At 38.2% G+C, this 16312-nt stretch overlaps 1 protein-coding gene and 1 long non-coding RNA gene across 2 annotated transcripts in view; one reads left to right on the top strand and one right to left on the bottom strand.

Annotated features, from left to right (window-relative positions):
* Positions 1-16312, top strand: part of elfn1a (extracellular leucine-rich repeat and fibronectin type III domain containing 1a) — a 93177-nt gene that overhangs the window by 58206 nt on the left and 18659 nt on the right. Inside the window, exon 2 of the mRNA XM_014023598.1 lies at positions 10376-10467. The gene's annotated coding sequence lies outside the window, so the exon portion shown is untranslated. The remainder of the gene's footprint in view (positions 1-10375; positions 10468-16312) is intronic.
* LOC106528446 (uncharacterized) overlaps positions 15478-16312 on the bottom strand; it is a 52810-nt gene continuing 51975 nt past the window's right edge. The window contains exons 4-5 of the long non-coding RNA XR_001311503.1: positions 15876-15923; positions 15478-15784 (exon numbers count right to left, since the gene is read on the bottom strand). This is a non-coding gene — a long non-coding RNA (uncharacterized LOC106528446). The remainder of the gene's footprint in view (positions 15785-15875; positions 15924-16312) is intronic.

Genomic DNA, 16312 nt, shown 5'->3' with positions numbered 1-16312 from the left:
AGATAGATAGATAGATAGATAGATAGATAGATAGATAGATAGATAGATAGATAGATAGATAGATAGATAGATAAAACAGCAGTATGAACAAATCTTGTTCTGGCTATAATCGTTTTACCGATAAACATGGTGCCATGAAAAACTGAGTCATTAAAATACGTCATGAATTACTGGCCTTAAACAAAAAGTATGTTTGCATTACATGAATTGCTTCCATTTTTTTTTTACCACAGTCCAAAAATGAATGTGCACAATTTTGTGTCTCACGTGCTCCTGTGTTGGTCCTTTATTGGTCAAACAAACTGTCCAAGGTATTTCCCGCGTCTTGTTCGTAAACTGCTGGGATAGACTCCAGCTCCTGCAGAACACGCTCCGAAAATTAGAGCAAGTTAATGAATAAATGTGCGTAAAATAAATTAAATCCAGATGCCAGTTTCCATCAAAGGCTCTTTTTTTGTCTCAACTTGTATAACAAGAAATTGCACTTGTGCAAGCAAACTGCATAATTGTAGCAGTTTGTAAAATAACTACAGTATGCTGACTTAATTCATTTATTGCCCCTTAGGCTGAGTGAAATTGAGATTTCATTTGATGGTTATATCAGGCAAACCCAGCTGAACTAAAGTGCACAGTTTGGTAAAAATAAAAAACACATTTTTGTACTTTTTTTCTTCCTTATTCAAACCTAAATTTCGATTTTCTATGGAATGAAATCAATTAGGTTTGCTAGTAAGAGCTCAAAGTGAAGCATCACGTAGATAACAAACTTCCCTTTTTGCAAGCCTGTGAATCACAGCTTGACTTCAGATCTAATGATGGCACTGATGACAGGACTCAACTTAAATTACTGCTGAGGCTGTAGATTCTTTTTCTGCTGTGGGACCTAAGTAGTGTCCTGCTGCAGCGCACGAGCTTCACTTRGGAACAACTTTATCTGGAAAAGGTACAAGAGTGTCACGTCAATATCTCTATTGCAGCATGTCGTCCCAGATGCCAACCGCATTTACAGTACTTGTAATGGAAAGCTGAAGACTTTTACACAGTTGTTGTGGGAGGCCAGCGTTCATATTCAGTTCATTCAGTTTCTTTATATAGCATRAATTCACTGTAGAAGTCATCTTAGGGCAAAAGACCAAATTATAAACACAAATCAGATACAGCCAATTCATTCCTATMATATTGCAATACACATACAGAATGCCAGTCATCTATCAAAGAAAGACATTATATGTTTGTCGCAGTCCCTCATCCTGAACGAACATGCTGCTGACAGTGGAAAGGCTCAGGTTCCCAATCTACTTCTACCAGCTGGGATTTGAGAGGTCAGAAAGGAGACAAACACAGAAGGGGTGGTCCATGTATAGTTTCTATGAGGAGAAAAATTCCACGATCAGAATAATGTGATCGGATTAAGTGTTTACATGCACGTCGTTCGGATTATCAATCGGTATAAACCACCCCTCTCATTCCGATCACAAATTCATTCGGATCGAGCTGAATCGGGTCAGAATAATCCGAATGGGGTGTTTACATGACACGTTTTTATTCCGAATGGCCGTTTGATCCGATTACTCATATCCATGTAAACGCAGCTAGTGACAGCAGTCATGTACATTGCCCCTGTCAGAACTGTGCCATTCAGACCTTGCGGCTCAGAAGGTGTGATTGGTTAGAACTTTGTGGGTGTGTTTGTTCATGGCAGAGGTCCAGCCTAGAGATGAGGAGCTGGACACAGATCAGTGCTGCCTTCTGCGTGTTACTTTGTTTTATTATTTTTTGTCTGAAGCCAGTTGTTAAAAGAGCTAGAAGAGCAGCTTTTTTGATCTTATTGAATGTGAGCATGCAGGTGATTTTCACGTCCTTTTTTCATCACCTCCATTAACATAAAAAAATAAAGTTTTTCCTCTGCAGACTCTTCACCCAACAAAACAAAGATCAAGTGATAAAAAAACAATATCCAGCCATCATTATTGTTGTTTATGTACTCATATGAGCTGTAGGATGGCATAGGGAGGATCTATGATAATTTATGACCCGATGCATCTTCAACCCGTTTATACTTGCTCAGGAAAAGGTGTCCACAATGAKATAATCTCCAACCCGGTGTCTCATGTCTTTTTGTAGTATAACCAAAGCTTAACGCTGTGTTCCAGCTGTCCTCAGAGATCATAGTTTCACACTTATGAGTTGTAATTTTCAACCAGAACGCCCCCCAATGTCGTAGTTTCGAGTCGAGAGGTCAGCGCAACGCGACCATATCCGAACAGCCTGAGCAAGCGTTACGTCATCATTTCAACATGGGGTTAAACTTTTTACTTTTACAGTTTTTTGCAGTTCTGTGTAGTTTACTTTACATTAAGTCAGACGTAATTATACATTATAGTGATTATTAGGAGATGTGTTTTAACAGAGAATGCCTCATAGAGCACTATTGTGATAATGTTGCTGAGCAAAGAAAAAAAGCGTTTTCGACATTCTGACAAGTTTGAAACTGGATTACATTCAGCTCGAAACTGATGTCAGGCTTCAGAATTTCAAGTTCCGCTGCAGTTGGAACACAGCATAAGCGTATAATGGCAGCTGTGGCAGAGTGGTTAGGGGATTCGTCCTGGAACTGGTAGGTTGTTGGTTCGATCCCCCATTCCAGCTGTCTCAGTTGTTGTGTCCTTGGACAAGACACTTCACCCCAATGCCTCTGATGTGTGTCCCATCAGTGTATGAATGTGAGTAGCACTGATTAGTCTCCATAGATGATTTGTATATGTTAGCTTTGCAGAGAGAGCTGTGTGAATGGGTTGATGAGCGCACAGATTGTGTGAAGCACTTTGAGTATCCTGGTTGGATAGAAAGGCGCTATACAAGTACAGTCCATTGACCATTTATAGCAGCAGCTAAAGAAACCCACACCAACATTTACTATGGGATTAATGGAAAAGGAACGTCCTAATCCCTCATTAACAGAAACTGAAGTTTAGTTCCACAAGAAAGGAGACTGAAAACTCTTCCACTCATTCTGCCTTCAGGATCCACCTGCAGACTGACACAAAGTGCTCTGTTAGAAAACTATAGAGCAATTAGATTTCTATTATAAAACTGTAATGATACAAGATTTATTTTTGTAAATGTTGGACTTGCCACTGAATATTATCAGTAATAAAAAAGGAAGCAAGTTTGAGTCACAAGTGCATAAAAAAGCCAGATTCTTTTCTTTTTTTCTCAAAGGAGCCTCTGTGCATTAGTGTGTTCTCTATATGCACATGTCCTTCTCTGTTCTGCTCAGACTGCTAAAATACCAGCATAAAATGCCCTCTTTTGCTAGTCTAGCCCTGAAGAAAGCCTTCTACAAGTAATGCAGGCAGCCACTATTGCCACACAGATACAGTTGTCATCCCTAACATTCCACCCCACTTGTTTCAGATAATAACAAATTACTGCACACGTCACTCAAGAGATCCTTCTTTGACTTCCCGAGATGTTGGCGATGAATAATCTTGGAGTACATTAACGTCTTTGTCATGTTGGTGTGTGCTAGGTCCCTCTACGTGCGACARATTGCCACGTTGTTATTATTCATCCCTCTTCATAGCTGCCCCAGAAACAACGCACAAGAAACCACGAGGCAAAGATCAAATGTTAAATGAATTTCAAAACAAAATCGCCTCAGAGTTTGTGTAACTTAATAGCTTTTCAGCGATTGTGCCCCGGGGGTTCAGTCTGTTCACAGAATGGCTTCAACAAAAGATCACAAATGCACCTGTAAAATGAAGCGACAACAGCGAGTGATCTTTCAACTCGGCAAACGTTTAAAGCAGAGAACTTTTCCACGTTCAGTAAAACATAAAACAAGTGTCATTTTATTTATGGAAAAAGGATGCTCTACCATGCTTTTGCATTTTTATGTTAATCTTGTTTCTGTAAAGGATTGTGTAAGGGTAAACCCAAGCTGTGGAATGCAGGTGTTAATGTATAAAACTGTTTAATGGTGGTTTCTAGATGTGATGACCATTGCTTGACTTTTAATTTCACTCACGTTCATTAATGTCATTCACCCTTTCAGTGCTATGTTTTCTTCTTTAGTATCGAAAGACATGCTACTGTTTGTACAGCCATTACAAAATCATTACGTGAGCTCCAGATGCTCAAGTCGTGCCTCTTTAATATTGAATGAGTGAAAGAATAACACACCACAATCATGCTTTTCATGGGGCTATCAAGAAGCCCATTCTCTCCCTCAATGTTGCTGTGTTTGAATGGAAAAAGCATATGTGTTTATTTTTAGAAAGAAATATTTAGAATTCACTGGCTTTATTGTGTTCACGAGGGAGTCTGTAAATTTTAGTATGCGCCAGCTGTTGCACGTTGCTTATTATGATGCCGTCGCCTCTGGCAAAAGAGCGCTAATGTCTTCGCCTGTCTTTGTTTTTCTGTTCAACTGCACTGTTGGCAAAATACTCCATAAATTGCAAAACAAATTCAAATGAAACTTTAAAACATGAGCATTGGATGTGCATCCAGTTCGATTCAAGTTGGCCTCCTCGGCTGGTCTTTTCCTTTTTCTCACAATCCAGTACCTGTCAGACACCAGCAGAGATTGAGTCAGCAAACCTAACACAACGGAGCAACTGAGCGGTGTTCATGTGACACATCCAACCACACACACACACACACACACACACACACACACACACACACACACACACTCCCTCTGCTTCAAAGTGCACCTTTCAGGGAGCACTTTTAGCCATCCGGCTGCTCACTCTGTGCAGTCTGTTGCTTGTAAGGCCACCAGGATGTGTGGAGCCTTTTTTTACACCCTCCTTCACTCCATCTGTCATGCTTTTAAGGACAGCGAGGTACTTCTTGATTGACTGCTGCARGTCAGTGAAGTGCATAACAGGAAATTCACTCAGCGGCTTGTCATCATTGCCATAATCAGAATTGTCAAACGTTTAATGCAAAATARTCAAGTCGTAGTGATTTATTCATCCTGCCACATCAGAACACTTAAATTTAGATTGATTCATGCTGTTTGTCCACCGGACAGTAATTTATGAAGTATTACAAAATCGTACGACCCATCAGTTTTGGCACTTTGTATTAAAATCACAAGAGACCAGATATGAAGCAGAATGATTGGATAGTTTTTTTTTTTTTACTGATCACTACAAACATCTTGCATTTTCCCAGAAGTAATTTAAATTGGTTCTAAAGATGAAGGCCACAGGAGTCTGTTAGGACTGAAAATATCAAACATTTCCTTTAAGCCAGAGGCAGTTTTCAATAAAAGATGATGCACATCTGGGTACACAGTTTAAAATGACTTCCTTTAGAGGTACAAGAAAAGACATAATCATCTCCAACAAATTTCTACTGATTCGCCGATGTGCACGGAGCACCTGGTTTGGAAACTGCAGTCTTTTATAAATTAAATCTGATCAATTTAATAAAGAAATCAAAAGTTAGCAAGTCAGTTTATGTTCAAAAATCTATGATGTGTTTCTGTGCACAAGTTGGGAATTGTAAATGTTATCCAGACAGCACAGCAGGAGATTARCCTTCGATGTTTAAACAGTACATAGAGAGGCCCACTCTTTAGTTTGAGGCTATCTTGGCTCAGCGGGTGGAGTAGCTGTCTTCCAACCACAGGTTTTCTGTTTGATCCCAAAACTCCTCACGCCAAGTGTCTTTAGGGAAGAAGCTGCCATGTTTCTCAATGCGTGTTTATTGTAAAAAAAAGAAAAAAATGTTTTGTATCCACAGAGCACAGATTAGTTTACAGGAAGATTTGATTGTAGTTGTGAAGAAAAATCTAGACATTTATAACAAGAAAATATGTTTGATATTTGGCTTCTTGAGCACAAAAGTTTGACAAATCAAGACACTTTCTTTTTTTCCCCCTAAACTCAAACTGAACTGCTCGTTAGGAAACTTCCTAAAGTTTTTGAAGTCACACTGCAAAAAAAGTGAAACAGCTTCCAATTAGATCAGAACAGCTGTCAACAATGAACATGTGACATAAAGTCCATTCAAGAAATCTCAAGCCTTCATTCTTTTTACTACAATGCATAAAACTTTACTGGTTGRACTTACAATCTACATTGGGGAAAAGGCACAGCGAGAATTTTTTTTTTAAACTTTGAGAAAAAAAACAAAGAGAAATTAGATTTGGGCCACTTGGGCTGATCAAAAACATCCCGCCTTCACCATCATAATATTAAATGGACCATCTTTATATGCCCATCAAGTAAATATTGCTGTAATGTAATTATAGTAAAGCAGTTATTTGTGAACCATAAATCTCTGCTACAATAAAATTTTCCATGAATTAGCTCATAAAAAGCGGACACAGGACAGAATCACCCCGTATAGTAAACCATATTCTTAACCGATGCATCAAGCTGTGAACTACAGTTAGCGGTTTCTGTCCTCATGTCCTCATGCACTCCTCTGCACCTCAGCATCTGATCCAGTCAAGGCGCCAGAATCAACCGCTGACTGCTCTGGGTCAGGCAAAAGGACATGAGCAAGAAAACTTGATTCTTTGGTGCTACAAATGGATCAAACGCTTGATTTTTACACCCTTTTTCCAAACCTGACTTGTCTTTGTTTTTGTTTTTTTTTAAATAAACTTAACAATTGTGTCTTTATAACAAAGGGACACATTGCGTTTTATTTCTTTATTTTTAATAACATCACTTTTATTATTTTATTATGCATTTCTATCTTTATGACTATTTTCTTTAATCGGTTTTTCTTTCTGGTAGGTGCTGGTGCCTATTTTCAGRAGCCACCCAGAAGCTGGGTGTTAGTGATGTGTGGAACACTGAAATTTTAACATCACTGTTACCGTAACTTGTTCTAACATCAAAATATTGATATTTTAATTGGGATAATGTATATCATTAACGGGAACAAAGTGGAAACTATTGAAATCTTGTTGAAATCATAAGTAGTGGGTGGGAACTACTTTTTCTTCCGCCTGGGTAACGGGTAAGCACAGCAGCACACTCAGACCGTTGACATTATATGTTCAGTATTTTCATGATAATATAATCATGTAAAGTAATATGTAAATTTAAATTTTTATGGTAGTTGTTGATAAGCAACATTTTATAGAAATACTTTTAATATTTTACTTCATTTTTCCATTGCTTAAAACCTCATTTTCACATGTTTTGTATGATTGTGTCATCCGTTTTTTTTTTTTTGGTTTTTTTTGCTATATTGGCTCGGCTATATTTGAGGTTGCAATACCTCTGAGTTAAATACACTACTTTTTTATTTATCAGACACATTAGGTGTATTTGCACAAAGTATTTGTATCGGATCAGCATCACCAATACCAGCTGGAGCTTTACTTCATATCAGGATCGGAAAGGAAATCAGTGGTACCAAGCATCACTACTGGGTGTACCGTAAGGGGTTGGGTGGGGAGTTCAAAGTCCACCACATGTCCACATACAAACAAACAAAACACACAATCATTTACACTCTTACTCACATCTTTGGGCAATTTAGAGTTACCAATTAACCTGTGTTTTTAGCCTGTAAACATACAGTTTTAAATGAGAAATTAAAAATATCAAAAACACCTCAAAACTTCACACTACACCTCTTTTTTAATTTCTTCTAGATGGCCTGGGACATCCAGCCCAGTGTTACAAATTGTGCAGTCTATTCAGTAATTTCCAGCACAGAAACGAAACGAACTACAAAGCATCTGGCAGATGCATGCCCAGGAGCAGTACAGCTATTCCCCATTTTCACCTATAGTGTTGAGAATACTGTGAACCACTCTGAATATAAATCCAACCTGTGCTTCCAGAATCAATAATGTTGGAGGATAACAAGGTAGCATTCGAAGCAGAAACTTGACCTCTGCAGCTAAACTAATGTTGGTGCGTCGTCCAATCCTCGTGGGGATAATAAAAGTCTGTATTARAAGGACAGATGATGCAAAACAACTTATCAGACCAGGAAAATCCATTCTCACTCCTCCAATTTTGCAAAAAATCCTTTTCGCAGTTGCCAACACATTTTCACTAGCTTGTCATCACAAACTGAAGTCTGGCCTGGATAACTTTGAAGGAAATAGTAACCCACACATACTCCCTCTCTGTCCCTGTACAGCGTGTAGGCTAGTTCTTTCCACAGGCTTGTTACGAACTGGGAACAAATCTGACAAAGTCCACATTTGGAGTCTGGTTTGGTTCAGTCAGTTACAACAAACTTAAAAATCATAATTTACTTCCTGGTTATTAGCTATCAAAACAAATTTTATTACAATTTAGTTAAATATATCATTTATTTCAACTAAAACTCTCCTTTACTTGCTAAAATCCCTCTTTTAATTTACTTGGTTTCCACGGCAATGTTTCATCTCACTAATCCCAAAACCTTTTTATCAAAATTCACCACATGTGCAGACACTGAGAACTTTAAAGACTTAAACGCTGAAAAAAAGAAAAGAAATGTATATCTGTGCATTAAAGGTTTGACCTTTTAGGTCTCTGAACCGAAAACCCAGATGAGTCATGAGGAAAAGTTCACTAAATATTAGTTTCTCCCTTTTAAATCCAGCAACCGCGTTCTCAACATATTTTACCCATTCAGAGAATTCTTATCTATTTAAGATTTCCATTCTTATAAGATAGTAACAACAACAATGTAAGTGGTAGGATAAATTATTCAGGAGACAGAGTGGCTTTTTGAAGTTCTGTTCTTATTATAGGGTTTGGGGTTCAGTGAGAATTATTGATTACAGCATTAAGCAGCTTGTGAAGCTGCCACCAAACCCAGCCTATTGATTCACCTTCTGACATGACATTCTTCCTTTTTTTTTCATGTCCGTACGGATGTGAAAATAATTACACCCCATCTTATGGTTCCAAACTGGGGCAAAAGTTGATCAGATTTGAGTGGCTCATTCTTCTTGTTCATCAGGTGATGAGCTCTAAAATAAAGCAAATCGAGAGTGAAAACAAAAACCGGGATAGGCAAGAATGCTTTTCTGATGGTTAGATGGACCTTTCTTTAGCTGAAGTCTTGCAATATTCATGAAGACTAATTACAGTTTGTACATAGAGCATAATGAGCACCTTTTTGAACCAAATTCCCTTGTGGATAGACATTTAGTCTGTACCTAATTTGTGCAAATACATTTTTTGTGCACGTGCGAATGTGTTTGAAAAAGGAAAATGCCAAAGAAGCCTCTCTCCTAAAAGCCTTTGGGGTGAATAAAATCACGTTTGGTTGAAACATGGCTGCAGGGGCAGCTGCAGGTCTGACCCTGCCAAGGACAGAGAGCTTCCCAAGCCTGTTCAATGCTGTGAAACGGGTCATTGAACGGCTAAATGGCGTCATTATGATGAGTAATTAAAAGAATACAGCTYAAGACTCCCAAACTTCCTTTTTTCCCCCCTTTTGGTTCAGCTGTGTTTTGTTGTCATAGGTCTTTGCAGAAAGGCAGCTGCCTCGGGCCACTTTAACTATCACCCCTTTCACTGACATGCAAATAGAAGCCTCAGAAGCTAATTGAATCACATTATCTATTGTCCTCTCATTTACTGAAAATCTAGCCATTTTGCAGATTTCCAATACTGATTGTTGAAGATTGGATTTAGCCCGCCCTTTTCATCTGATACAACATGGCACACACTCTGAATCACAAGGGATGAGAGGACCAAATTGGGTTATTTAAAAGAGGGAGCAGTATAAATACTTTTTTGTGCTACAATCTCAAGCCTGCATTTTGCATATATTAATATGTATGTAGGTGGGAAAATTGCTGCCTTGCATTGTTGCATTCTGTAGAGACTGTAAACAAAACATAACAGCAAGGATGAAGCATGGACGGAGAATAAAGAAATCAAGTTTCATCTCTATTAAGCTTATTTTGTGAATACTAAACCTTTTTTCTCCATGTAAAGCCTTTCTTTGTTGTTGTTCCAGCTTTCAATAAAAAAAAAGCATAGATGACGTGCCAAAGTAGCTTTCCCCTGGGCAGTGTGTGCATTTTTTTCTTGCTTTATGGGGAGTCATTAGAATGACGGAGAGTTAGAAGCGGGGGGACTCATGTTTGATTAATTAGTAAAACTAACTTTGGCAAGACCAGAAACTGAAACTGAAGATTTCATTAGCTTGTGCTTGTTAGATAAGGTTAATGAGGTGGTTACCTTTTCTGAATAAAAATGAAAAAAAAAAATACATGCGTCTGAATTCATGTTCAACTCTGAAACGGCTACTCTCTGAATACCATGGAAGGAACAAATCCTTGTCATAGTCGTCACATAAAAGACCCAATCCCTTTGATAAGATGAAACAAATTTTATTGTAACATTTACGTGTGTTGTTTTTATCATATTTTCTCATGCAGAGCTCAACGGGAGAAATCACGGAGGATCTGGATTGCCGGAGGGCCACCAGAGATGGTTTCCCACACCCAGGGTTTCACCGTAGATTACAGCAGTAAGTGCAGGTGTTTGTTACAGCTGTGCACGCAGCTTGATTCAGCCGAGGATTTTGCATGAGCACATGCACCCCCCTCTAAGAGGATCACATCTCTAATCCACTGGTCAATACACACAACAAGAACAGCGCCAAAGACAAGTGACTCAAAGGACATATCCTGAAAGTGGACAACAGGAACATCCTTTTGTAGGTTTACGGTCTGCTCAAGTTCAAACTTTCACCTTTCTGCTTTAATTCAGACACATTTTAAGCAAGAAAAGAGTTTGTTATAAAATAAGCAAATTCAATTGCTTCAAATAAAAATACATCAAACTTATATTGTTTTTAGGACACTCAAAGATGCTTGTTGGTAGTAAGCTACAATGTAGCTACAGTTGGGTGATGACAAAAGCGCCGCCGAACCCTCAGACCGCCACCAGTAAGCAAGGCAGGCGAAGTGTCTTGCCCAAGGATCGGGGGGATCGAGTCAGCAGCCCACCAGTTACAGGATGTATCCACTCTGCAACAGCCTTCCCGATTAATAATCTGCTTTGACTAAAAACAATAAATAACTAAAAAATTAAAAGGAATTAAAGGTTTGCAGATATTTTTTTTTTTATTTTATAAATAAAATGCAATGTTTGGTCTAACCTAACCAATAGTTTCCTCCAATACATGTGTATCAATGCAAATAAAAGTATGATTTTTTTTACTTCGTTTCAACAAGTTTATAGTTACACATCGGCTGTTACTGATTAAGGTTCAGAGGAAAACAAACATTTGATTTGTTTTAAATCAAACAGAATCCCAATGTTTTCTTTTGATCAGTTCATCCGTCATATAGTTTAATCATTAAATCACAAACGCAACGGTGAAATTATCTTCTGTAGTGAAAATACTTGCTTTTGTAAGTCTTACTCCACAGGGAAAAAAAATAAAGTTGCCCTTTTGTCTTTTGTTTTTCATGCCAGTAACTGAGCAACAAGTAAGTAGWTTCATCTGCTGTTGTGGGTATGACAAAAGGAGCGTGTGCACACTTAACAATTAGTGCTTATTAAGTGGCTCTTGAAGAAAAGACGTGACCCTGTGAATCATCGCCGGCTCACTTTCGTGCAATAAATTTTCAGAAATGGCACAACCTCTCGACTCGGTTGACTCACAGGTTACTCAGTTGTCACATTATGTCGAGCAGAAGGGAGTGCCCCCTGGCTTCATTAGAACATTTAATCARTAAGAACAATCAGAGTTTCAACTTTTCTGCTGTTTACATTTTCATCTTTTTTTGTATAATAAATCTCTGACATGTAGGCCTGCCCCTTGTCYTGCTCACAAGTCAAAGTCAGGCAATACACATCATTTCAACACATTTCATTAAAACTTTTGGTCCGTTGAACAAAAGAGCATTTAACTAAACTCTCAAAAAATAATCTCTACCACTAATTGATATTTAGAATCAGCCCTGTTCTAATGGTTGCCACAGTTTTAACATTAGTGCAGCACAAAATTTGCTCTCACTCAATCAGTGTTACAGAGATAGCGTTGAAGTTTGTGTGGTAGTAGCTGAGAGCAGCCGGTTTGGATGTTATCAGTCCATTAAATGGACATTATTAGTGGTTATCAGTCCCATAYAATGGCTTCAGACTGTCCTGACAGTGCCCCCTAGTGGGTTACCAGTGCCATGTACATTGGAATGCAACAATCTGCTACCGCCGGAGTCCGGTCTACTTTATCGTAGCCCGTGTCATTTTCTCTAAAATTAACCTTAGTGGCTTTATGCCTCATATTAACCAGCTGACAGTCTGAAGCCATTCTATGGGACTGATAACGGCTAATAACGTCCATTTAATGGATGATAACATCCGAAGTGGGTGCTGAGAGTTATCCCTCTGATGCACTTTGAGGACAAATATCTCTGAGAGTTCACAAAATCAAATGAGATAGCACAAGATTTGACCAGAGTCAGATTTTATAACTGGCATGAAAGGCGACAGGCTATGTGCGTTCTTTCATTCTTTCAATTTTTCTTTCTCTTTTTTATATTTTTAATGTGGGAGTTCACTGGATTTTTTTAATCAAAATCCGTGGTTAAAAACATTAAACCTTCCTTTGTATACTGTACATACTTGTCAGCAATATAAGAAATGACAAGTTTGTTCTTCAAACATCTAATCCTCATCTAATCCCCATTAGACTCGTTATGCATATTAGATCAATTTAATGACTTTGATGTTATCTTTACTGCCCTTCAAGAAAAGCTTTTTTCCTCTTTTCTTCCAAGTTTAATCAAATGATTTTTAAACCCTGAAAAGATGGGAATTTATTTAGAATGGGCTACGAATATGCTCTTTCTTGCAGATTTAGTTTACAAATCAAAGTAAAAATTGACCATCCTCAAGTTGTTGATCACTAAAGCAATGATTCTCCCTTCTAACTTACAACAACCTTAGTCTTATCAAGCTATAAAGTCCCAACTCCTCCATCAACGTGGATTCGTAATCGATGACTCTGGAGAAGAGTTATTTGAATGGATTACCGTAAAGAGCATCATGGATTAGCCTGTGAGAGACATGGATCCCGGGGGAGTTTTAAATTGGTCACATAAAATGATTATAAAACATCTGTATGGTTGGCAATTATTGGGCTCCCTGCTCATCAAGGTGATGTAAGCCTGCCTTATCATTTGCTCAGTTCATCGATACCTCTTTGGCTCGTTAAAGCAGATGTTGGCTGCGGTGCATGTCGGTGCTTGAAGGATCAAAATGAAATAAATTTGGTTTATGCAGTCGTCAAGTTTTGGCTTTGTTATTTGGACCGCTGAGGCAATAATAGTAAACTTATTATGCAAAATACCACATTCTTAAAAGAAAAAATGGTTATTTTTTTACTTCATGATTACCGATTAATACAATGACAACAATCAGTGTTCAAAATGTTAATAAATGAAGGTGAGAAGACCACCTCGTAGTTGTTGCACGTCTGCATCCACGCATTTTCCAGAACTAAACTAATCCACTTGCCTTGCCCCAGTTGTCATCAGCTCTTATGTGTTTAATTTTTAGTGATCACTTAGCTCACTTGCTGCTACTTCACTTTATTAATCTGCTGGTAGAACCCACATCTATCAGGAATGCAGCCAGAATTTTCTGATTAGCCTGATTTAAAGCTCAAGAGGAGAAGCTGAACCCTAAAAATAAATTTTTAAAAGAATAGGGTTGAGAATATCTTCATTTTATTATTTTTTATTTCCTGATTTTAACAATTCAAATATGAGATAAACTGTAAAACGGCCTATTTTTTTTCCATTTCTTTAAGATCGCAAATTCCCAGGTTCAGATTTTTGTCTACAACAGATACAAAAATCTACACCGTCCTATTTCAAATCATTTTTAGGCTCATCCCATTGAATTCAATATGCCCCAAAAAACAAACAAACCACAAAACCTTATTGGCAGCAGAAATGATGCAAAAGGAGACAGTTCATGTAGATGGGAACTAGATCTGTAGAGACTAAGCCAATTAGGATCAGGCACAACAAAACTGATTGCATCATTGGAAAATCAATACATCAAGCCTTGTTAACTGAGTCAGAGAAGAGCCACTCCATCACAGACAAATATCTGCTGACTACTCAAAAAATCAAACAAATAAAAAAATCTAGAACTAGCAAATGTTCTTTTAAACATAGGGAAATAAATTATTAAACAGAAGAATATTGAACCAGTTTATAAAAGATGAAAACAGTAATAAAACAAGTCAAGATTTCCAATTGGGCACTGGAACTTTAAAACCATTTAAAACCAGACTCACTAACAGGTTAAAGCACCTGCAGATATATATAGGTGGTGGAGAATGACCGAGCTAAGATCCTGTGGGACTTCCAGATCCAGACAGACAAGATGGTAATGGCGAACCAACCGGACATTGTGGTGGTGGATAAAGAACAGAGGAAAGCCGTTGTGCTGGATGTTGCAATACCAAGTGACCACAACATCAGGAAAAAGGAGCATGAGAAACTGGAGAAATACCAGGGCCTCAGAGAGGAAGTGGAAAAGACCTGGAAGGTGAAGACCACAGTGGTGCCTGTGGTCATCGGGGCCCTCGGGGCAGTCACCCCCAAACTGGAGCAGTGGCTAAAACAGATCCCAGGAACAACATCAGACATCTCAGTCCAGAAATGTGCAGTTCTAGGCACAGCTAAGATACTGCGCAGAACCCTCAAGCTCCCAGGCCTCTGGTAGAGGACCCGAGCTCAGAGGATGAAAGAGACCACCCGCGGAGGGTGAGAAGGGAATTTTATATATATATATATATATATATATATATATATATATATATATATATATATATATATATATTACATAAAACACAAAATCAGGTGCCAGTCTGTTCTCCACATTTATTTCCCCACCATTACTAAGGAATAATGGCATTCAATGTAAATAATCCTGTAATTCTGGAAAGAAGAAGGCAATTATGGAGCAAAAGCATAAGAAAAAAAAAGGCTTTGCCGTTTTGACAGACAGCTGTCAGCCATTTATTACAGATTTCCTAATGAGTTTTTTCCACAGAGCTGATAATACAAGGTGGAAGACGGGACACTTCTCTCGTATCACAGCACCTCAATTCCTCCATGTTATTAAATGCCATTCATTCAGTGAAGCAGCAAAAGACAAAACCTCTTTTCTCAGCTGGGATGTAGTTAGTAAGAACTGAGTCAAAGCAAAACAAGAGAACTTTTTTATTCCCTTCTTTGTTTAAAAATAGACTGCAGTTACACACTCTGGTCATCCAGACATACATTTATCAAATTTTCTTTTGTTTTAAACTTCCCTCAAACTCTTCCTGAGATGCTGTGTTCATGTTGTCTTCATGTGACGGGAGGCTGATGGACAACGTGAAAACAACGCCTCAATCAGCTGCCGCCGTTGCAGACAAAAGAAGATAACTGAGGCTTTGGTTTATCGCCTACAGAGTAGGATTTAAAACAAAAGGTCGCTCACCTTTCAAATAGGATTCCTGACCATCTGCTTTTGTTTTGTCTTTGTAAAAGAAATCTGCCCGTCATAATCCTCATCTTTGTTTCTTGTTTCCGTTTAAGTGGCCAATTGTCACTGACATTTAAACAACAACCCATCGATAGATTGCATGAAAATTTTTAACCCTACAGACTTAAATACAGTGGGAAAAGTCTTCACAGGCATTAACAAGTAATTATCTGTCCCTATCATCTGCTTGAAAGTAAATGTTAAATGACTCATCGCCTATGATAAACTGAAATGGAAACTGTCATGTTTATTGGCTTCCTTCTTAATTTTCTTGGGAAGTTTTCTTTGGTCTGAAAGACAGCAAGACAGCAGGAGATGAGGCAGCGAGCAGCTCAAATGAGAAAACCATCACTGCATTATTAGATAAACTCATTTCATTACCTCTTAGTCTTTTACTCTGTTCTCCTTGTTGCCAACAATCTCCAATAACTGCAAAAAAAAGATAGATATTATCTGTAATTTCAATCGCTGCTTGCTGTGTTTGTTTATTCCCATTTAACAGGAAGTGACCTCAGTATTTCAGAATTGATGTGTTTTTCATCACGATTGTGTCCCTTTACTTCCTTTGGAAAATGGCYCTAAAGCTGATAAAAGCATCTCAAAAGGAATAAAGATCAGTATCAGCCACTGACTGACTGATTCAACTGAGGGGTAATTTTTCAGGATTGTGGCTGCGCAGCAAATCACTTCTCCAACGAGCTTTGAAAATCAGTTGTAGGAGTTATTAATCTCTTATTTGTAAAAGGTCTGCTTGTGATTTGTCACTTGTCACAGTTGCAAGGTCAAGCTTTTATATATACATATATACTGTATATATA

Source organism: Austrofundulus limnaeus, unplaced genomic scaffold (genome assembly GCF_001266775.1).
Source record: "Austrofundulus limnaeus strain Quisiro unplaced genomic scaffold, Austrofundulus_limnaeus-1.0 Scaffold4, whole genome shotgun sequence".
Lineage (NCBI taxonomy): Eukaryota > Metazoa > Chordata > Actinopteri > Cyprinodontiformes > Rivulidae > Austrofundulus > Austrofundulus limnaeus.
Note: the sequence above shows the minus strand (reverse complement) of the source record. Positions and strands in the feature narration are given on the sequence as shown.